The sequence below is a fragment of the Scyliorhinus torazame genome, chromosome 5 (assembly GCF_047496885.1).
Source record: "Scyliorhinus torazame isolate Kashiwa2021f chromosome 5, sScyTor2.1, whole genome shotgun sequence".
Lineage (NCBI taxonomy): Eukaryota > Metazoa > Chordata > Chondrichthyes > Carcharhiniformes > Scyliorhinidae > Scyliorhinus > Scyliorhinus torazame.
Window position 1 is genome coordinate 168,632,013 of NC_092711.1, and position 23,351 is coordinate 168,655,363.

Sequence of the window (23,351 nt, forward strand, 5' to 3'; positions counted from 1 at the left end):
TAGCTGTATGCTAAAAATCCACTTGGTTATAACTTGAAAGGTTTACATTTATCACCTAACTCAAGTGAAACCCTCATCCATGCTTTTCCAGATGCTTACAAAAATCCTGTCTGTTTGCTAAGTCTGTTTGGAAGAAGGAATCTGCATTTTATAATCCTGCTCTTTGCAGCTGCTATTAACCATTCGTGGGGTCTTTCCCTGCATCCTCTTATGTTTCTTAAATCAGGTATTGTCAGACTTCCATGTTTCAAATGACACATCTTTCCACATTATCAATTACAAACCTAATGTGTAAGGACCTGATTGGAGAAATGTGATCTGAATGTGTTAATAGGGGAATCGATTGGCTACATGTAAATGAGTACACAAACTAATTCCGCTTTTTGAAACTGTATATTAAACCAGCGTAAGCCCTGGCTCGAACGGGAAGAAGTTTCCACGGGTTCTGGGACTCTTCTCCCAGAGCTCTGTAACAATACATTGCTTCTCTTGCTCACCAGAAAGGTCTATTCGTGAATATTTTCACCCAACAGATTTCCAGTCATAACGTCGTTGTGGCACAGAAGGACAACTCGAGTTGATGTCGACCAATTCTGTCAGTCTGGAGTGGGTCCCATTCTGTAACCCTGCAGCATCCATCCAATTTCAGTTAGAAATTATTGATCAGCTCTGCTTGAGGTCCCTCACTGGCAGCAAGTTCAAGATCGTGATCAATCACAGCCCCCTGTATCTTAACCATCTGAAACAATCCTGTACATTAAACACAATTTTAGTCCAGTTACATATTTCCGTTAGGCTGGCAGCCTGCACAAATATTTTCAGATGTCTGTGTCCTGGACAGGAAGCAGTGAGCATGGATCTGTCAATCAGCCTGAATCAGCACCTTCAGGAGAATTGGGAGGGTGAATACTAGACACAGCAGAGTGAGAATGCAGGGAGAGTGTGTGGGATGGAGATTTACACCTTTTGGGGAATGAGAGAGGAAAGAATATTCCAGAGAAACTAGAATTGTCTGTTCTGAATTTCTAGCATGTACTGACAGTGATGACATTTGTAAATTCCATTACAGGATATTAGAAGAGGAAGAATTCCAGACAGCAATCTCAAACCAAACCTCACGTCTCCATCTGACTGAGTCACTCAATTCACCGGGACTTGAATATCATCGGCCTTTGAATCGAGAAGGATAAAGGTTTATCTTCTTTCTGCTTCAGAAGGTTTTAATCATAAGCGTGACTGGACCATGGAGAAACGGTGGCAATGTGGGGACTGCGGGAAGGGATTCAGATTCCCATCTGCACTGGAAACTCATCGGCGCAGTCACACTGGAGAGAGGCCTTTCACCTGCTCCACATGTGGGAAGGGATTTGCGCTGTTATCCAACCTGCACACACACCAGTCAGTCCACGTCAGGGAGAAGCCATTCACCTGCTCCATGTGTGGGAAGGGATTTGCTCTGTTATCCAACCTACACAGGCACCAGCCAGTCCACGACACGGAGAGGCTATTCACCTGCTCCACGTGTGGAAAGGAGTTCAGTTATTCATCCCAACTGCTGACACACCAACAAATTCACACTGAGGAGAGACCGTTTAGCTGCTCTCACTGCACAAAGAGATTTCGAACCTGAGCCTATTTGCTGACGCACCAGCGAATTCACACTGGGGAGAGGCCATTCACCTGCTCTGATTGTGGGACAGGATTCACTCGGTTATCCAACCTGCAGGCACATCAGCGAGTTCACACTGGGGAGAGGCCATTCACCTGCTCTCAGTGTGGGACAGCATTCACTCAGTTATCCCACCTACAGGTACACCAACAAATTCACACCGGGGAGAGGCCGTTCCCCTGCACTGTGTGTGGAAAGGAATTCACTAAGTTACCCAATCTGCAGGCACACCAGCGAGTTCACACTGGGAAGAGACCATTCACCTGCTCGGTCTGTGGGAAGGGATTCGCTCAGTTAGCCACGTTGCAGGCACTCCAGTGTCTTCATACCGGGGAGAGGCCATTAAGCTGCACCGTGTGTGAGAAAGGATTCACTCGGTCAACATACCTGGTGAGGCACCAGCAAGTTCACGAGTGATGACAGGGGATGGCTTCTGCTGTAAGCACAACTGCGCCTATACTTCCTCAGGAAACTAAGGAAATTCGGCACGTCCACATTGACTCTTACCAACTTTAACAGATGTACTATAGAAAGCATCTTATCTGATTGCATCACAGCCTTGCCTGGCAACTGCTCGGTCCAAGACTGCAAGAAATTTCAGAGAGTCGTGAACACCGCCCAGTCCATCACACAAACCCGCCTCCCATCCATTGACTGTCAACACCTCCCGCTGCCTTGGGAATCCTTCTAAATTTCTGTCTCGACGTGTATATACAAGTTTTGTAAATGTTATGTTGTTTTTTGCATTTGTGACTCGGGCTGGTATGGATGGGTTCTTCCCTGAGGTTGAGGACAGATGTGAGAGGTACAGGAGGGGGCCTGTCAATCATGTTCACATGTTTTGGGTGTGCCCGAAGTTGGGGGATTCTGGCCATTGATTTCCGAGGTGGGGCTTTCTGGTGTTTCGGATCAGCCAGAGCTGCTGGAGGGGAAGTGGGTCTTCACCACTATGATTGCACGGCGGCGAATCTCACTGGGTTGGAGGTCGGTCGCCCCACCGAAGGTATCGGCATGGTTGGGGGATTTGGCGGAATTTCTGCAGTTGGGGAAGGGTTCTCCGAGGGTGAAGAGGGTTCTGCGTAAGACGGAGGGTCTTTCTGTCTCTATTTAAGGATGTTTGTCGCCCGGTGGGGGGGGGGGGGGGGGCTGGTCAGTTGTGAAAGGGATGTTGGGGTAGTTTAGGGAGGAAAAGGGGGAAAATGAGAAACTGTTTGAAAGCCAACGGTATTTGGTTGTTGTTTGTATAATTGATTGTATTTGGTATAAAATACATACATTAAAAACACGAACTAAAAGTCTAATGATCTTCTCCATTGTTGGTGAAAAAACCCATCTGGTTTACTAATGCCCTTTCGGGAAGGAAATCTGCCTCCTTCCCTGGTCTGGACTACATGTGACTCCAGATCCACAACAATGTGGTTGACTCTGAAATGGCCCAGCCACAAAGCTGTAAGAATCTGCAAGGATGTTTATTCCATAGAATGGAATTCTACAGTACAGAAGGGGACCAATCGGCCCATCGAGACTGCACCAACCATACCCAGAGCAGCTACCTCAGTCTATTCCCCCGCCATATCCCCATAACCTCACTTAACCTGTATATCTTTGGACTATGGGAGGACTCCAGAGCGATGGAGGAAACCCATGCAAACACGGGGAGAATGTGCAAACACCACACAGACAGTCACCCAAGGCTGGAATTGAATCCGGGTTCCTGGCACTGCGAGGCAGGAGTGTTATTAAGAATGAAACCGGACTATTTGCATGTCAAACATCAAAAGCAGCAATCAACAGACAGAGCTAAACAATCCAACAACCAATGGATCAGATCTGAGCTCTGCAGTCCTGCAAGTAACTTTGAGCCACACAAATGGCAGGCAATGACCACCTCCCTCATGAGAATCTAATCACCCCATTTACCCCACTATCAACATCTTGGGGGTTACCATTGACCAGAAACTGAACTGGACTAGCCATATAAATACTGTGGCTACAAGGATGGGTCAGAGGCTGGGAATCCTGTTGTGAGTCACTCACCTCCGAACTCCTGAAAGCCTATCCATTATCCAGAGGTCAGGAGTGTGATGGATCACTCTCCAGTTACCTGGATGAGTGCATCTCCAAAATTAGAGAATCACACACACTTAATGTGTCAAAAATAAAATCTCATCTCTCTCTCTGGCTCCTTTGCCAATTACATTGGAGGGACTCACTTTCTGATAAAAGAGTCTGTCAGGGATGGCGCAGTGGTTAGCACCGCTGCCTCATGGCGCTGAGGCCCCGGGTTCAATCCCAGCCCCAGGTCACTGACCGTGTGGAGTTTGCACATTCTCCCCGTGTCTGCGTGGGTCTCACCCCCACAACCCAAAGATGTGCAGGATTGATGGATTGGCTCTCCTAAATTGCCCCTTAATTGGATAAAACATAATTCGCTACTCTAAGTTTATTTTTAATAAGAGCCTGTCAACCCCTCTCACCCACTTTCCCGAAAGTGCATCAATCTAATCATGAAAAGTCCGAAAAATCAAAATTTTTATAATAAATATTAATTAATGAAACAAACAAGATGATAAAGACAGAATGACTTGAGGGTCAAAGACAGCCAGAGTAAAAGGATGTTCACAATGTTCAGGATCCAAATTGTTTCTCTTTGTACCCTGTTCCCATGACTCCTTGCTTTGGACATGAGAGCTGAACCCTGTGGGTCACGATACCATAACCCCCCCATCCCCACACATCGTCCCAAACCTCATGCCCTGATTGGTAGAGCCCCATTTCCAGTCCATCCTCCAGCACCTTCCTGTCTCTCTGTTGGTGAGGTGCCCATGGTAATGTGATAGGAGGATGTATTCGATCAATGATCAATAGGGAGTGTGTGGGGAACAGCGATTTATAGTTTGAGAGGGAAAAGTATGTTCTCTGATGACTAGAATTGTCAGTTCTGGATTTCTACCCTTTACTTACAGCGATGTCCTTTGTAATCACCTTTCCCAGGCGATGAGCAGAGAGGCTTTGCAGACAGGAAACACAAATCAAACATCCTTATTCTGAGCTGTGTCAGAGAAGGAATCATGGAATTTACAGTGCAGAAGGAGGCCATTTGGCCCATCGAGTCTGCACTGGCTCTTGGAAGGAGACCCTACTTAAGCCCATGCCTCCACCCTACCCCCGTAACCCAGTAACCCCAGCTAATCTTTTTTGGACACTAAGGGCAATTTATCACGACCAATCCACCTAACCTGCACATCTTTGTACTGTGGGAGGAAACTGGAGCACCCGATGGAAACCCACGCAGACACGGGGAGAACGTGCAGGCTCCACACTGACAGTGACCCAAGCCGGGAATTGAACCTGGAGCTGTGAAGTGACTGTGCTAACCACTGTGCTACCGTCCTTTTAGATTGGACACTAGACCAGTCAGTAACAAAAATAAGTAATGAAATTGAGTTCAGACAGAGATCTGCATGAACTGACACCACTTTGTTCACAGATTAACAGAGTAATCACTGTGCTTGAATCAATGTTATTCACTTTTGGAATTGAATGAAGGGTCAGATTAACTATATCACCGCCAGTATCAGATAGGTCTGTTTAATACAGAACAGGGTTAAACCCAGTGTCCAATATTAGAGGTCTCTGTGGCTGTTGGATGCCTGGTTTCACTGTACAGCTGACAAGCCCACAGCTTCAATGAACTGGTCTACCCAGGGTTTGTTTCTAAACCCTCATCACAACATATTACCTGGTTAGCTATTTATATATGGTCATCATGGTCAGACAGATAACACAAAGCTCAACCAGAAACTATGGTTCTTCTTTCTACTGATTCCAGCTCCTACAGGGAGTGACGGCATATCCAGTCCTCCGCTCTGTTACTGGGCTGTCATTGACATGGGCAATAGAGAGACAGAAGTTGCCTTAGGCTTAATGGGAAGTTGAAACTTGTAGCTCTAAATCAACTGTTTAAGATTTCTGAAAAGATAAGTAACTTTAAATAAATTCTAAACCCAGTGAACAAATTAAAGAGTCATCAGGCAAAAACTTCAGGTTTTATATCTTTTACTGCAAAAAACTAGAAGCAATAATGGATAAACACTATTTTTATTAGGAATGTATCCCTTAAACAATAAATAGACTTTGCCCTTTTACTTTAAATTTTTTTTTTAGAGTACCCAATTTATTTTTTCCAATTAAGGGGCAATTTAGCATTACCAGTTCACATACCCTGCACATCTTTGGGTTGTGGGGGTGAAACCCACGCAAACACAGGGAGAATGTGCAAACTCCATACGGAGCCGGGAACGAACCTGGGACCTCGGCGCCGTGAGGCAGCAGCACTAACCACTGTGCCACCGGGCTGCCACTTTGCCCCTTTACTTTAATATGGTAATGCCGACATTGGACTGGGGTGAGCACAGTATGAAGTCTTACAACACCAGGTTAAAGTCCAACAGGTTTGTTTCGAATCACTAGCTTTCGGACCACAGCTCCTTCCTCCGGTGAATGAAGAGGTGGGTTCCAGAAACATATACATAGAGAAAGTCAATGATACAAGACGTTACTTTTGAATGCGAGTCTTTGCAGGTAATTAATCTTTACAGGTCCAGACTGAGTGACTGGAGAGAGGGATAATCACAGGTTAAAGAGGTGTGAATTGTCTCAAGCCAGGACAATTGGTAGAATTCTGCAAGCCCAGGTCAGAGGTACCAGGTTCGATCCTGGATCTGGGTCACTGTCCATGCAGAGTTTGCACATTCTCCCCGTGTTTGCATGGGTTTCGCCCCCACAACCCAAAGATATGCAGGCCATGCTAAATTACCCTTTAATTGAAAAATATGAATTGGGTACTTTAAATTTTTTTTTAAACCACGGCAATGAAGTTACAAGTCGCATCATTCTGGCGCCTGTTAGGGTACACTGAACGAGAATTCAGAATGTTCAATTCACCTAACAGCACGTCTTTCAGGCATTCCAGAACAAGAGGTTCTTAGGATAAGAACTTTAGGATAAGGATAAGTCTTAGGATAAGATGGCCGGCATGGTAGCACAGTGGTTAGCACAGTTGCTTCAGATCTCCAGGGTCCCAGGTTCGATTCCGGCTTGGGTCACTGGCTGTGTGGAGTCTGCATGTTCTCCCTGTGTCTTCGTAGGTTTTGTACGGGTGCTCCAGTTTCCTCCCACAGTCCAAAGATGTGCAGGTTAGGTGGATTGGCCATGATAAAAGGTAGATTGGCCATGATAAATTCCCCTTAGTGTCCAAAAAGGTTAGGTGCGTTGATTGGGTTACGGGGTTGGGGTGGAGGCGTGGGCTGGGCTGGGGTGCTCTTTCCAGGGGCTGGTGCCGATTCGATGGGCTGAATGTCCTCCTTCTGCACTGTAAATTCTATGATTCCACCGGGTGTTTCAATTTCCTCCCACAAGCCCCGAAAGACATGCTGTTAGATAATTTGGACATTCTGAATTCTCCGTGTGTGGTCGAAAAGGAAGTTGGGCTTTTCAGAGTAACTTCATTGCAGTGTTAATGTAAGCCTATTTGTGACAATAAAGATTATTTTAAAAAAGAGGGAGGAAAATCTGAAGAGTTGAGGAGAAGCTGCTTCTCCCAAAGGGCTGTGAATCTGTGGAATTCACTACCCCAGAGTGCGGTGGAGCTGGGACAGTGAGTACATTTAGGAAGGAGTTAGACAGATTTTTCATCGGGTTGAATGGCCTAATTCTGCTCCTATATTTTATGACCTTATGAAAGGGGGAGACATTGATTTGCTCCCAGATGTTGCCCAGAGGAGGAAGTTTTAGTCTGAAACACATTGTCCAACCTCCACATTGTGACATTACAAAGGAGTACGTCCTCTTAATCAATAAGTCTGCTCCGAGGTGACGTCACTGCCCAGCGCGCAGAGGCGGGAGTCCCGCCCCCACCCATTGTTCCCCTTCCCCCACATATCCTCGAGACAAGGTTTCCAGGCAACCGGCTGACAGTTCCGGCCGTCGATGATCCACCCGTCCTCTAACCCGGGACTGCGCATGTCTAAGGGAAGGGGACGCTGCGCATGTGAAGTGGAGCTCACTTCCGCTGACCTTACTGCTGAGGTGTTGACCAATAGGAAGATGGGAGGACCGGAAAGATTCTGCTCCTCCACCAATCAGAGCTCCCCCATTGTCTCAATGCGGAAGCTGGACATGGAGGTTTCTGCCGTGCAAAGCTGTTGTTCCGCCAACCCTGGGTGAGCTTGAGCTGCACACAGACTGAACCTTCCTCCTGTCTGCAACATCTGTGAGTAAAACACTTTCTTTTCTTCCTCTTACCATTTATTGTCTCATTCTGACCTTCAATTGGTCACTTGCAGCAACTGAAGGGAAAGGAAGTGAATCCAGGGAGGGTGCAGACTCTGGAGAGCGTGGCGGTCTCTCTCTCTCTGGCTGTCTGAAAGACATTGACATCCTTTGCTCCCTGGGCTTGACACATTTATTTGTCTGGCGAAAATGATGGTCTGTTTCCTAATGTTCACATTTAAAGGGCTGGTTTCCCCAGGAGATGGCTGACATTAAAGGGAACAGTAAACAGGACAAATCAAACCCAACCAATTACTTCCCTGTCGGAATACTCCACCAACAGCAAAGTGATGGAAGGAGTCATTAACAGCGTTATCAAGTGGTACTTGCTCAGCAAAACCCGCTCACAGATGCTCAGCTTGGGTCCAACCAGGGTCACTCAGCTCCTGACCTCATTACAGCCTTGGTTCAAATATGGACAAAAGAGCTGAATGCCAGAGGTGAGGTGAGAGTGACTGCCCTTGGTATCAAGGCAGCATTTGACCGACTATGGCATCAAAGAGCCCCACCTAAACTGAAGTTAATGGGAATCGGGGAAAACTCTCCAGTGGTTGGAGTCATACCTGGCACAAAGGAAGATGGTTGTGGTGGTTGGAGGTCAATCATCTCTGCTCCAGGTGTTCCTCAGGGCACACTCCTAGGCCCAACCATCTTTAGCTGCTTCATCAATGACCTCCCTTTCATCATAAGATGAGAAGTGGGTTTGTGGATGACTGCACAATGTTCAGCACCATTCGTGACTCCTCAGATAATGAAGCAGTCCATGTCCAAATGCAGCATGTCCTGCACAGTGTCCAGATGTTGGCTGATAAGTGGCAAGTTCCATTTGTGCTGCACCAAGTGCCAGACAATGACCATCTCCTTCAGTGGTATTAGCATCGCTGAATCCTCCACAACCAACATCCTGAGGGTTACCATTGATTAGAAACTGAACTGGACTAGCCATATTAATATGGTCACCACCAGGGCAGGCCAAAGACTACAGCGAGTTACGCACCTCCTGACCCCCAAAGCCAGTCCACCATATACCAGGCACATGTCAGGCGTGTAATAGAATAATCACCACTTGCCTGGTTGAGTGCAGCTCCAACAACACTCAAGATGCTGCTCTACACCATCCAGAACAAAGCAGCCTGCTTGACTGCTCCCCATTCCGAACCACCAACGAACAGTGGCAGCCATGTATACCATCTACAATGTGAACTGCAGTAACTCACCAAGGTTCCTCCGACAGCACCTTCCAAACCCATGACCACTACTATCTAGAAGGACAAGAGCAGCAGATAACTGGGAACCCCACTACCTGGAGGTTCACCTCCAAGTCACTCACCAGACAGACTTGGAAATATATCACCCTTCCTTCATTGTTGCTGGGGCGACATCCTGGAACTCCTTCCCTGACAGCACAGGGGATGTACCTACAACTCAAGGACTGCAGCGGTTCAAGAAGGCAACTCATCACCACCTTCTGAAGGGCAACTGGGGATGGGCAATAAATGTTGGCCTCATCATCGACATCCACACCCCGTAAATGAATTTTAAATTTTTTTATATCGGACAGAGATATATCTAGTGTTATATGGAATGTATTATATATATTATTGATGGTTCTGTAACAAAATACATGTATTATTATTTCTAGTTTTGTAATATAGTACTGTACCTACATTATATATTTCCAGTCATACAGTCATTGCAGCACTGACAGAATCCATTTGGTAGCTCAAGTCAATGCTGACTCTCTGTACAGCAATCCAGTCAGTCCCATTCCCCTTCGATATCCCTGTTCCCCTGAAAGCTTATTTTCTTCATATTTTATTTTGAATTATTGATCATCTCGACTTCCACAATCCTTGTGGGCAGTGGGTTCCTGATCATGCCCACTCCATGACTAAATCAAATTCTTCCTCAGAATCACCCCATCTCTAATCAGTAAATATACTTAAATGGAGAGTCTCTACTCTTGTACAGGTTGTTTGTGAGTTTAGATTTGTTGATCAGCACCAATCAGCACCTTCATAACAATTGGGAGGGGAAGGAAGTGAATCCAGTCTGTATATTGCACACATTTATCATCCAGTAACAGAGACATATATCTGTCTGGCAGCCTCTGTGTCCAGGACAGGAAGCAGTGAGCTTGGAGAGATCGATCAGCCTGAATCAGTGCCTTCAGGAGAATTGGGAGGGTGAATATTAGATACAGCAGAGTGAGACTGGAGGGAGAGTGTGTGGAATCGAGATTTAGAGCATTTGAGGGAAAGAGAGAGAGCTAACAATGTTTGATAGAAACTAGAATTGTCTGTTCTGAATTTCTATCCTGTACTGACAGTGATGATTTTTGTAAAATCTTTTTGCAGGAAGTTAGAACGAGAGGAGTTTGAGGTGGATATCTCAAACTAAATATCCTGTCAAGAACTGGGAACCAAATATCATCGACCTTTGAATCTAGAAGGAGAAATGTTTGTCTATTCTGTCTGCTTCAAGAGATTTTAAACATCAGTTTGTTTGGAAAAGCACTGAGACACACACAAACCCACGTGAGATTGTTCCAGTGCACTGACTGTGGAAAGAGCTTTAACCAGTTACACAGCCTGAAAAAATACTATACCATTCACAGCAGGGAGAGACTGTATAGGTGTTATGTGTGCGGACGAGACTTCGACTGATCGTCCAGCGTGGTGAGACGCAAGATCACCCGGACCATGGAGAAACCATGGAAATGTGAGGACTGTGGGAAGGGATTCAAAGGCCCGTACGGGCTGGAAAGGCATCAACGCAGTCACACTGGAGAGAGGCCATTCACCTGCTCTGTGTGTGCGAAGGGATTCACAGCCCCATGCAGGTTGGAAAGGCATCAACGCAGTCACACTGGAGAGAAGCCTTTCACCTGCTCTCAGTGTGAAAAGGGATTCACTGACATTGGTAACTTGCGGAGACACGAACGAGTTCACACTGGAGAGAAGCCATTCACCTGCTCTGACTGTGTGAAGGAATTCATTCAGTTATCCCACCTGCAGAGACACCAGAGAGTTCACACCGGGGAGAGGCCATTCACCTGCACTGTATGTGAGAAGGAATTCACTCGGTTATGCCACCTGCAGACACATCAACGTGTTCACACCGGGGAGAGGCCATTCATCTGCACTGTGTGTGATATGGGATTCACTCAGTTTTCCAACCTGCAGGCACACCAGCGACTTCACACCGGGGAGAAGCCCTTCATCTGCACTGTGTGTGATAAGGGATTTGCTCAATTATCCGGCCTGCGTAGCCACAATGTCACTCACACCAAGAGCAGGCCCTTTAAATGCTCTGTCTGCAGGAGGGGTTTCAAAAGCTCACAGCTACTGATGTCCCACCAGCGCATTCACACTGAGGAGAGACCGTTCAGCTGCTCTCACTGCGCAAAGAGCTTTAGAACCTCATCCAACCTGATGAAACACGAGCAAGGTCACACCGGGCAGAGCCCGTTCACCTCTCCGACTGGGAAAAGATTCACTCGGTCATCACTTGCTGAGCCACAATGTCACTCACACCAATGAGAGACCCTTTAAATGCTCTGACTGTGGGAGTGGGTTTCAAAAAGCTCTCCGGTACTGATGGAACACCAGCGCATTCACTGTACAAAGAGGTTTAGAACATCATCCACATTGCGGAGACACCAGCGAGTTCACACTGGAAAGAAGCCATTCACCTGCTCTCACTGTGGGGAGGGATTCACTCAGTCGTCCAACATGCTGAGACACCAAAGGGTTCACAAGTGATGTTGGGTTAGATTCTGCTGTTTTTCCTGCTGTTAACCACATCCAGGACTGAACCTGGAGTGGGTGGAGGGGTTTGTCTCCTCGTCAACTCCTGGTGCTCGGATGTGGCGACCCTGGCGAAGTACTGCTGCCTGGACCTGGAATACCCGACTGTGAAGTGCCGTCCATACTGCCTTCCACGGAGTTCACTTCTGCCATCATCATGGCGGTCTACATCCCACCCCAGGCGGAAGTGAAGTGGATTGGATTGGATTTGATTATTGTCACGTGTACCGAGGTACAGTGAAAAGTATTTACCTGCGAGCAGCTCGACAGATCATTAAGTACATGGGAAGAAAAGGGAATAAAAGAAAATACATAATAGGGCAACACAAGGTATGCAATGTAATACATAAGCACCGGCATCGGATGAAGCATACAGGGTGTAGTGTTAATGAGGTCAGTCCATAAGAGCGTCATTTAGGAGTCTGGTAACAGCAGGAAAAAAGCTGTTTTAGAGTCTGTTTGTGCGTGTTCTCAGACTTCTGTATCTCCTGCCCGATGGAAGAAGTTGGAAGAGTGAGTAAGCCGGGAGGGAGGGGGCTTTGATTAGAAGAAGGCGCTTGATCAATTGTACACCACTATAAATAACAGTGAAACAGAATACCCGAAGGCCTTGTGCATAGTGGCCGGGGACTTTAACCAGGCCAACCTCAAGAGTGTGCTGGCAAAATTCCACCAACACATCTCCTGTCCCGAAAGGGACCCCAACATCCTTAACATCCTTGACCACTGCGACACAAACATCAAGGGCGCCAGGTCTGAGGCGTTCAACTCAGGCAACCCGGATCTATACAGAAATCTAGATACGACCTCCGCAAAGCCATCAGGGACTCCAAGAGACAATACCAGACTAAGCTAGAGTCACAGACTAATGACGTGGACTCTCTCGTCGGTTGTGGCAGGGCTTAAACAACATAACAGGCTACAAAGTAAAGCTGAGTAGAATCTTCAGCAACAGCGCATCCCTCCCCGACAAACTCAATGCATTCGATGCTTGTTTTGAGCAGGAAACCAACAAACTGTTGTCAACTGTACCAGCAGCCTTGGACACACCCATACCCACCGTCAGCCTCCAAAGTCAGATTGGCCTTCTTGAAAGTGAACCCTCGTAAAGCGATGGGTCCAGACGAGAACCCAGGTCATGAACCCAGATCCTGCGTTGACCCACTGGCTTTGCGGAATCCTCAACCTCTCCCTACTCCGAGGTTCCTACCTGCTTCAAGAAGACCACCATCATACCGGTGCCAAAGAAGAAGCAGTCAACGTGCCTTGACATCGATCATTATGAATTGCTTCGAGATGTTGGAGACATCAACTCCATACTCCCAGCATTCCTTGATCCACTGAAATTCGCACACCGCCACAACCGGTCCACAGCAGCTGCCAACTCCCTGACCCTATACTCACCCCTGGATCATCTCGAAAACAAGCACTCCTACATCAGACTCTTATTGATTGACTACAGCTCCGCCTTCAACACCATAATCCCAGCCAAGCTCATATCAAAACTCCAAAACTTAGGGCTTGGCTCCTCCCTCTGCAACTGGATCCTTGACTTCCTGACCCATAGCCACAATCAGTAAGGATAAACAACACCTCCTTCATGATAGTCCTCAATACCGGGGCCCCACAAGGCTGCGTACTTAGCCCCCTACTACACTCATGATAAACACAAGACTGTGGCAAAATTTGGCTCCCGCTCCATCTACTAGTTTGCTGAAGACACGACCGTAATGAGTCGGATATCAAACAACGATGAGTCAAAGTCCAGGAGGGAGATGGAGAACCTAGTGGCATGGTGTAATGACAACAATTTCTTCGTCAATGTCAGCAAAAGTAAGGAGCTGGTCATTGACTTCAGGAAGCAAAGCATTGTACACACCCCTTTCTGCATTAATGGGGCCGAGGTGGAGATGGTTAGCTTCAAATTCCGAGGTGTGCACATCACCAGCATTCTGTCCTGGTCTACCCACATCGACGCTATGACCAAGAAACATATACTTCCTCAGGAAACTAAGGAAATTCAGCATGCCCACATTGATTGCCACATGGGCAGCACGGTAACACATTGTTGCTTCACAGCGCCAGCGACCCAGGTTCGATTCCCGCTTGGGTCACTGTCTGTGTGGAGTATGCATGTTCTCCCCTTGTCTGCGTGGGTTTCCTCCGGGTGCTCCATTTTCCTCCCACAAGTCCCGAAGGACGTGCTTGTTAGGTGAATTGGACGTTCTGAATTCTCCCTCCGTGAACCCGAACAGGAGCCAGAGTGTGGCGACTAGGGGATTTTCGCAGAAACTTCATTGCAGCGTTAACGTAAGCCTACTTGTGATAATTATAAAGATTATTATCATTGACTTTTACCAATTATTACAGGTGCACCAACTTTTACAGGAGCACCATAGAAAACATCTTATCTGGCTGCATCACAGCTTGTGTTATGGGCCAGAGTTTAGAAAACTCCAAAGTATATCATGGGGTTCACCTGACCTACAATTGTTTATTGATTTTGGTTCCGATGAGCACAAGGGCTGCCTTTCAGGTGTTATTCAACAGAAGCCTCAAGCACTTTTAATCAAAACAAGCTTTATTCGACGAATTTAGTTAACATTTTTATAAACACACACAGTAAGCATTTTTATAAATTACAAAGATAAATACCCCACACAGCTACAGTAATCTATGTATAACCCTTAATAAATTCCCCCCTTTAACTGTTCCAATTTAATAACAAAATCCCATAAACCAGTACCTCCTTTTCAAAGGTGTGGCCCAGCACACAGCACTCAAGACCTGGTTTGGATGCTCTTGTTTCCTTTCCAAAACAGCAGGTTTGAATTCCTTCCAGAAAACAATTATTTCTTTTCAAGTTATCAAGCAGTCTGGAAACAGCTTTTAAAATGAAGATAGAGAGAGAGGCCAAAATACTCCTCTTTCTGAGTACAGCAGCCAAAAATGTGAAAGCGAAAGCAAAAAACACAGAGTCACAAAACAGCCCCAAACCAAAGTGAAAGTAAAACCAACTCCCAGAGCCACAGCCCAGCTCCACCCACACAATGACATCACTGAAGCCATGTGATAAGACAAAAACATTTCTTAAAGGGACTCTCATGACACTTGGTATGGCAACTGCTCAGCCCAAGACTAAGAAACTACAGAGAGTTGTGAACACAGCCCAGTCCCTCACACAAACCCGCCTCCCATCCATTGACTCTGTCAATACCTCCCGCTGCTTTGGGAAAGCGGGCAGCAAAATCAAAGACCCTTCCACCGAGGTTATTCTCTTTTCCAATCTCTTCCTTGGGCAGGTGATACAAAAGTCTGAGAACACGTAATAACAGATTCTAAACAGCTTCTTTCCGCTGTTACCTGACTCCTGAATGACCCGTATGCTTCACCCGATGTCTATGTATTTAAATTGTGTATTTATCATATGTCCCATGTTTTTTCATGCATAAAATTATCTGTCTGTATTGTACACAGAACAATACGTTTCACTGTACCTCGGTGCATGTGAATAAATTTAATCAAATCAAACTTTGTTCATTCTGACACTTGGTGAAGTGGGAGGGTCGGAGGGTTTCTTTCTGCTGGATTGGCCGGTCTCACGACTTTGCTTCCAGTGGGCTGATGCTCTTTGAGCCTGGGGGAGAGCACGTTTCCACTGGAATGATCCACAAAGGCTGAAGTACATTTATTTTATCCTGGATGGTAAATAGTGTTATTCCCCCACTACAGGTGGATCTAAAAGAAACCAGATGGGTTTTTACAACTATCGACAATGCTTTCATGGTCAGCGATGACTTTTAATTCCAGATTTTTAATTAATTCAAATTTCACCATCTGCCGAACCTGGATCCCTATTGCATTACCCTGGGACTCTGGATTGCTAGTCTGGCTATTGTTTCCCGAGATGTATTGTGTGAGAGATGAAGTCACTATAGCCAATAAGTGAGCTGTTTGAGTTGTTTCCTTGACGTCCTGTACTTTCCCACTAACTTACAGACAAAACAGCAGCACCTGTACTGTGTATAAACGTGTGTTATTGTAACTACTCCCAGAGATGCTTCAGTTCGCTGAAGCATTCCCTGCATGTTTGTAATAAAGATTCCTAAACTTTAACCAACTCTGGACTCCGAGTGATATTTGTCCCACAACAACCTGGTGTCAGGAACAGGATCCACTGACGGCTCTGATTAAAGGAAAGTCCCCGTGGAAAGCAGATACCGGGGTGAGTGGACAGCAGATACCGGGGTGAGTATTGTTTGTTTTATACCACCCGTGTTTAGTTCAGTCAGACTGACCACTGGGGACACCTCAGAACTTCAGGGATCTGTTTCTGGTCTGTTTCTTTGACATTCATTCAATGTAATTTCAATAACTGGAACATTTCAGGCAGGAAATTGTCGGTTTTACACCAAGGATGTGTTTGGGGGCGATACTGAAGTCCCCGTGACCGAGAGGGTTTTGTAGCTGCTGAAAAATGAGGGGATAAAGCCATACGGGAGGTGAAACAGAAAGAGTTAGGCAGTTGGACAGAGTTTGGCGTGTGTTCCGAGGTCCCAGATCGGGGTCAGCCAGCATCATCACATCAATGGATCTGCACAGAAAAGGTCCAACCGGATGGCGCTTATAAGGCCCAAGGTGAGGTTAGTGGCACAGGGATTTGAAGAAGCTTTGGGAGATAAAGAGGTCAGAGTGGACTCACCCACAGTGGGAAAGGTAATTTTGAAATTTCTTTGGCCCTTTTCGTGACATTTTCCCGGAACTTTCAGTCAAGAAACATAAAAGCTGCATTTGCGCTGGGGGATCACCTCCAGAGGGCAGTGTTTCTGCAACCTCCCAAGGTGCCAGATGTATGGAAGACTGAAGAAGTTCAATAAGTTTGTCTATGTTTTGAACGATGTTTTGTTCAATGTTTCAGAGTGTATGGCACTTCTCAGTTAGATCAGTTTTGTCCAAGTCGGGTTGTCTCTACCTGAAGGCAGAAGCTGCCGTGCTTTATTGGTACCATGGCAGGAAACTCTCGGGCATCTTTATGATGCATGTTGATGACTGCCTATGTGGTGGTACGAGTGAGTTCCAAAACAATGTTACTGACAGGATCAGAACAACACTTAAGGCTGGAGTCAGGCTTCTAGGACCTTTAAATAAATTGGATTGGAAATCGGGCAGTGTGGGTCTGACGTGACTTTACATCAACAATCTCAGGGAGACAGTATGAACCCTGTCACAGTCAATGGGGTCGGGGCCTCACAGAAAGATGAAGGTGTTTCCAAAGCTGGGACTGAGCTGCTGCAAAGTTGAATTGACGAATGGGGCACACAGGCAAGGCCGGATACAAGTTTTGATGTCTTCGAGCTGAGTTCTGTAATGAAACATCCAGAGGTCGAGGATATTTAACGGGTGAACAAAACATTAAAAAATACAAGATGGAGAAATGTGTGCTGAAATTTCCATCTTTGGGTGAGCTGCAAGATATAAAATGGATTTTTTTAGTGATGCCTCACTCGGATGAGCCTGGCTCAGTGTCTGTACACTGAGTGATGTTTAAAAATCTCTTTCAGCAGAAGAACAGACAAACATTTCTCATTCTAAATTCAAAGGTCGATGATATTCAGCTCCCATGAATCGAGTGACTCTGTCACATCTTGATGTGATGTTTGGTGTGAAATTTCTGTCTGTAACTCCTCCCCTTCTAATATCTTGTAAAAGGAATTTACAAAAGCCATCACTTAGTGCAGGAATGTGAAATTCGATCCTATTGTAAGATCCGGGTTTGGCTCCAATCTGAATTGTAACACTCAAATCAATTACACGTCAGACTGTGTTGTGAAAGTTACCTGCAGCTCCTGACAAGTTGCAGACCATTCCGGGTACAAGAATATTGTCACAGAATTTATTAAGTTAACTGTAATAAGTACAAAATCACAATAATTAACAAAGGCAGTGGATCAGTCCGTTCACTCTGGATCACCAGCTCTCAGCTTCCAGGTGACTGTGGAGCTGTCTCTTGTTCTATTGGCTGAAGTCTATCCTCTTACTTCTTGTTGTGTTGTGCACCGAGCTCCAGAAAATTGTAGCTCATTAACCCTTTCTAGTACCTACCTCTACGCATGGCTGGTAGTATCCTGTGGTTCTGATTGGCCCAAGTAGCCCATGATCAGTCCCTGATTGGTTAAATGGGGTACGATCAATGTCTGATTGGTCTCTGAAGGATATTGGTCACCTTGCTGATGTGTGATGTCACTTTCTCATTGTGGTGTCACTTTCTCATGATTAATATTCGTCAGGCTCATCGTCCTAACTGATACCATAGCACCACTGAATCTCTAGAGTGCAGAAAGAGGCCATTCAGCCCATCAAGTCTGCACCGGCCCTCTGAAAGAGCACCTTATCTAGGCCCACTCCCCCACCCTATCCCCATAACCCCACCTAACCTGCACATCTTGGACTGTTGGAGGAAACTGGAGCACCCAGAAGAAACCCACGCAGACACAGGGACAATGTGTAAACTCCACACAGACATTGACGCAAGGCCAGAATTGAACCCGGGTCCCTGGTGCTGTGAAGAGGTTGTGCTAGCCATTGTGTCACCGTGCTGAGATGATACATCTTCAGGTGTCATGTGTAACTTCTTCGTGATTGTCAATGACTGAAGCAAGTTACTTAAATACAAATAACTGAAAGTCCACAAGATACACAAACTTAAACTAATACAGCAATTCCTACTGAACACAAAATAAATTTGTAACGGTGATCGGTGTGCTACAGTTCATGTAGCAAGATACACGTTACAAAATATCATTTTCTGTTCATAAATTACATGTTCACAAGAAATAAAAGTCACAGAAAAGACATAACTACAACACCATCACAGAAACTGATAAAACCACAATAATGCAGAAAATCTGTTGTACAATTTGAAGGAAAGTGACTCTTTTGCAATAAGTTAAAAAGCAAATACAATTTAAGACAGCATTTCTCTAGCATCGACACGTAGTAATAATAATCGCTTATTGTCACAAGTAGGCTTCAATGAAGTTACTGTGAAAAGCCCCTAGTCGCCACATTCCGGCACCTGTTCGGGGAGGCCGTTACGGGAATTGAACCCGCGCTGCTGGTCTTGTTCTGCATTACAAGCCAGCTGTTTAGTCAAATCCTGCAATAACAGAGATTCTCATTCATCATTAGTCTTGTGGTAAAACCATAAAATTAAACCTACTTTAGCCGAAGACAATATGGCACAAGTCACTTGTCAAGGACGAGTGCACCTGAATACAGAGACTCAGAGTGAGATACCGTATTGAGTGAATTGATTCATACACTTTGATTCTGTGATAACTGAACATAACTAAAACAAAACTATTAAAATGAATAAACATTGACTTACATAATAATCTTTATTGTCACAAGTAGGCTTGCATTAACACTGCAATGAAGTTACTGTGAAAAGCCCCTAGTCGCCATATTCCACCGCCTGTTCCGGTACACAGAGGGAGAATTCAGAATGTCCAAATTACCTACCAGCACGTCTTTCAGGACTTGTGGGAGGAAACCGGAGCACCCGGACGAAACCCATGCAGACACGGGGAGAATGTGCAGTATTGCAGGGGAACTGGCAGCATGGGTTGGTACCTGGGACTTCCATGTTGTGGCCATTTCGGAGACATGGATAGAGCAGGGACAGGAATGGATGTTGCAGGTTCCGGGGTTTAGGTGTTTTAGTAAGCTCAGAGAAGGAGGCAAAAGAGGGGGAGGTGTGGCGCTGCTAGTCAAGAGCAGTATTACAGTGGCGGAGAGGATGCTAGATGGGGACTCTTCTTCCGAGGTAGTATGAGCTGAAGTTAGAAACCAGAAACGAGAGGTCACCCTGTTGGGAGTTTTTTATAGGCCTCCTAATAGTTCTAGGGATGTAGAGGAAAGGATGGCGAAGATGATTCTGGATATGAGCGAAAGTAACAGGGTAGTTATTGTGGGAGACTTTAACTTTCCAAATATTGACTGGAAAAGATATAGTTTGAGTACAATAGATGGGTCATTTTTTGTACAGTGTGTGCAGGAGGGTTTCCTGAAACAATATGTTGACAGGCCAACAAGAGGCGAGGCCACGTTGGATTTGGTTTTGGGTAATGAACCAGGCCAGGTGTTGGATTTGGAGGTAGGAGAGCACTTTGGGGACAGTGACCACAATTCGGTGACGTTTACGTTAATGATGGAAAGGGATAAGTATACACCGCAGGGCAAGAGTTATAGCTGGGGGAAGGGCAATTATGATGCCATTAGACGTGACTTGGGGGGGATAAGGTGGAGAGGTAGGCTGCAAGTGTTGGGCACACTGGATAAGTGGGGCTTGTTCAAGGATCAGCTACTGCGTGTTCTTGATAAGTATGTACCGGTCAGACAGGGAGGAAGGCATCGAGCGAGGGAACCGTGGTTTACCAAGGAAGTGGAATCTCTTGTTAAGAGGAAGAAGGAGGCCTATGTGAAGATGAAGTGTGAAGTTTCGGTTGGGGCGATAGATAGTTACAAGGTAGCGAGGAAGGATCTAAAGAGAGAGCTAAGACGAGCAAGGAGGGGACATGAGAAGTATTTGGCAGGAAGGATCAAGGAAAACCCAAAAGCTTTCTATAGGTATGTCAGGAATAAGCGAATGACTAGGGAAAGAGTAGGACCAGTCAAGGACAGGGATGGGAAATTGTGTGTGGAGTCTGAAGAGATAGGCGAGATACTAAATGAATATTTTTCGTCAGTATTCACTCAGGAAAAAGATAATGTTGTGGAGGAGAATGCTGAGCCCCAGGCTAATAGAATAGATGGCATTGAGGTACGTAGGGAAGAGGTGTTGGCAATTCTGGACAGGCTGAAAATAGATAAGTACCCGGGACCTGATGGGATTTATCCTAGGATTCTCTGGGAGGCCAGGGAAGAGATTGCTGGACCTTTGGCTTTGATTTTTATGTCATCATTGGCTACAGGAATAGTGCCAGAGGACTGGAGGACAGCAAATGTGGTCCCTTTGTTCAAAAAGGGGAGCAGAGACAACCCCGGCAACTATAGACCGGTGAGCCTCACGTCTGTAGTGGGTAAAGTCTTGGAGGGGATTATAAGAGACAAGATTTATAATCATCTAGATAGGAATAATATGATCAGGGATAGTCAGCATGGCTTTGTGAAGGGTAGGTCATGCCTCACAAACCTTATTGAGTTCTTTGAGAAGGTGACTGAACAGGTAGACGAGGGTAGAGCAGTTGATGTGGTGTATATGGATTTCAGTAAAGCGTTTGATAAGGTTCCCCACGGTAGGCTATTGCAAAAAATACGGAGGCTGCGGATTGAGGGTGATTTAGAGATGTGGATCAGAAATTGGCTAGCTGAAAGAAGACAGAGGGTGGTGGTTGATGGGAAATGTTCAGAATGGAGTACAGTCACAAGTGGAGTACCACAAGGATCTGTTCTGGGGCCGTTGCTGTTTGTCATTTTTATCAATGACCTAGAGGAAGGCGCAGAAGGATGGGTGAGTAAATTTGCAGACGATATTAAAGTCGGTGGTGTTGTCGATAGTGTGGAAGGATGTAGCAGGTTACAGAGGGATATAGATAAGCTGCAGAGCTGGGCTGAGAGGTGGCAAATGGAGTTTAATGTAGAGAAGTGTGAGGTGATTCACTTTGGAAGGAATAACAGGAATGCGGAATATTTGGCTAATGGTAAAGTTCTTGAAAGTGTGGATGAGCAGAGGGATCTAGGTGTCCATGTACATAGATCCCGGAAAGTTGCCACCCAGTTTGATAGGGTTGTGAAGAAGGCCTATGGAGTGTTGGCCTTTATTGGTAGAGGGATTGAGTTCCGGAGTCGGGAGGTCATGTTGCAGCTGTACAGAACTCTGGTACGGCCGCATTTGGAGTATTGCGTACAGTTCTGGTCACCGCATTATAGGAACGTGGAGGCTTTGGAGCGGGTGCAGAGGAGATTTACCAGGATGTTGCCTGGTATGGAGGGAAAATCTTATGAGGAAAGGCTGATGGACTTGAGGTTGTTTTCGTTGGAGAGAAGAAGGTTAAGAGGAGACTTAATAGAGGCATACAAAAAGATCAGGGGGTTGGATAGGGTGGACAGTGAGAGCCTTCTCCCGCGGATGGATATGGCTGGCACGAGGGGACATAACTTTAAACTGAGGGGTAATAGATATAGGACAGAGGTCAGAGGTAGGTTCTTTACGCAAAGAGTAGTGAGGCCGTGGAATGCCCTACCTGCTACAGTAGTGAACTCGCCAACATTGAGGGCATTTAAAAGTTTATTGGATAAACAAATGGATGATAATGGCATAGTGTAGGTTAGATGGCTTTTGTTTCGGTGAAACATCGTGGGCCGAAGGGCCTGTACTGCGCTGTATTGTTCTATGTTCTATGTTCTATATTATGATCACTGTTACATAGATGCTCCATCACCACATATTTATTGATTAAGCCTGTCTCACTGCACACGGAGGTCTCGGATAGACTGCACCCTGGTTGGCTCCAGAAGGAACTGCTCCAAGAAATTCTCCCCAAAAATATTAACCGATGTTCCAGGCTATCTGCCTATCTGACTCTCCCAATCTATATTCGATTAAAGTCACCCATGATTATTGTGGTACATTAATTACAAGCCTTATTTAATACTTCCTGTACACTCTAGCTACAATGTAACTACTGTTAGGAGGCCCATTAACTACTCACATGAGACCTTGTAACTTATTATTTCTTTTCTCGAGCAAAGCTGATTCCACACCCTGAACCTTCAGGCTAAGTTGGTCTCTCAGTACTGAACTAATGTAATCCTTAATGAACAGGAGCAATCCCATCATCTTTTCCGAGCTTCATGCATTCCAATATGTCAAATACCCTTCAACATTTAGATTCAGCCTTGGTCACCTTTCAAACAAGTCTCTGTAATGTCTATCGGGACACACATTTATCTCTCTCTATGCTGACAATTCTTTTTTTATAATTTAGAGTACCCAATTCATTTTGTCCAATTAAGGAGCAATTTAGCGTGGCCAATCCACCTAGCCTGCACATCTTTCAATTGTGGGGGTGAAACCCATGCAAACACGGGGAGAATGTGCAAACTCCACATGTTAGTGACCCAGAGCCAGGATCGAACCTGGGACCTCAGCGCCGTGAGGCAGCACTGCTAACCACTGCGCCACCGTGCTGCCCCATCTGCGCTGACAATTCATCCAAACTCTGTCAAATGCTGCGTGCATTTTCAATCCATTTTCAGGGGTTCAATAATCCAATAGGGATTTCAACTGAAACCTCTTTACCCAGCGAGTGGTGAGAATGTGGAACTCGCTACCACAGCGAGTGGTTGAGGTGAACAACATGAATACTCCTGTATCTTGACAAGGGAGAAAGGAATAGAAGGATATGCTGATGGGGGGAGATGAAGAGGGCTGGGTGGAGGCTCATGTGGAACATAAATACTGACAGAGACCAATTGAGCCGACTGGCCTGGCCCTGTGCTGTAGACTCAATGGAACAGAGACAAATGTATTTATTTTA

At 45.8% G+C, this 23,351-nt stretch overlaps 1 long non-coding RNA gene across 1 annotated transcript; it reads left to right on the top strand.

Moving 5' to 3' along the window:
* The first annotated feature begins 7,843 nt into the window (after window positions 1–7,843).
* LOC140420540 (uncharacterized) lies at window positions 7,844–15,931 on the top strand. The gene is made up of 3 exons (XR_011946431.1): window positions 7,844–7,943; window positions 10,360–14,121; window positions 15,544–15,931. It is a non-coding gene; the product is annotated as an uncharacterized lncRNA (long non-coding RNA).
* The last annotated feature ends 7,420 nt before the right edge of the window (window positions 15,932–23,351 follow it).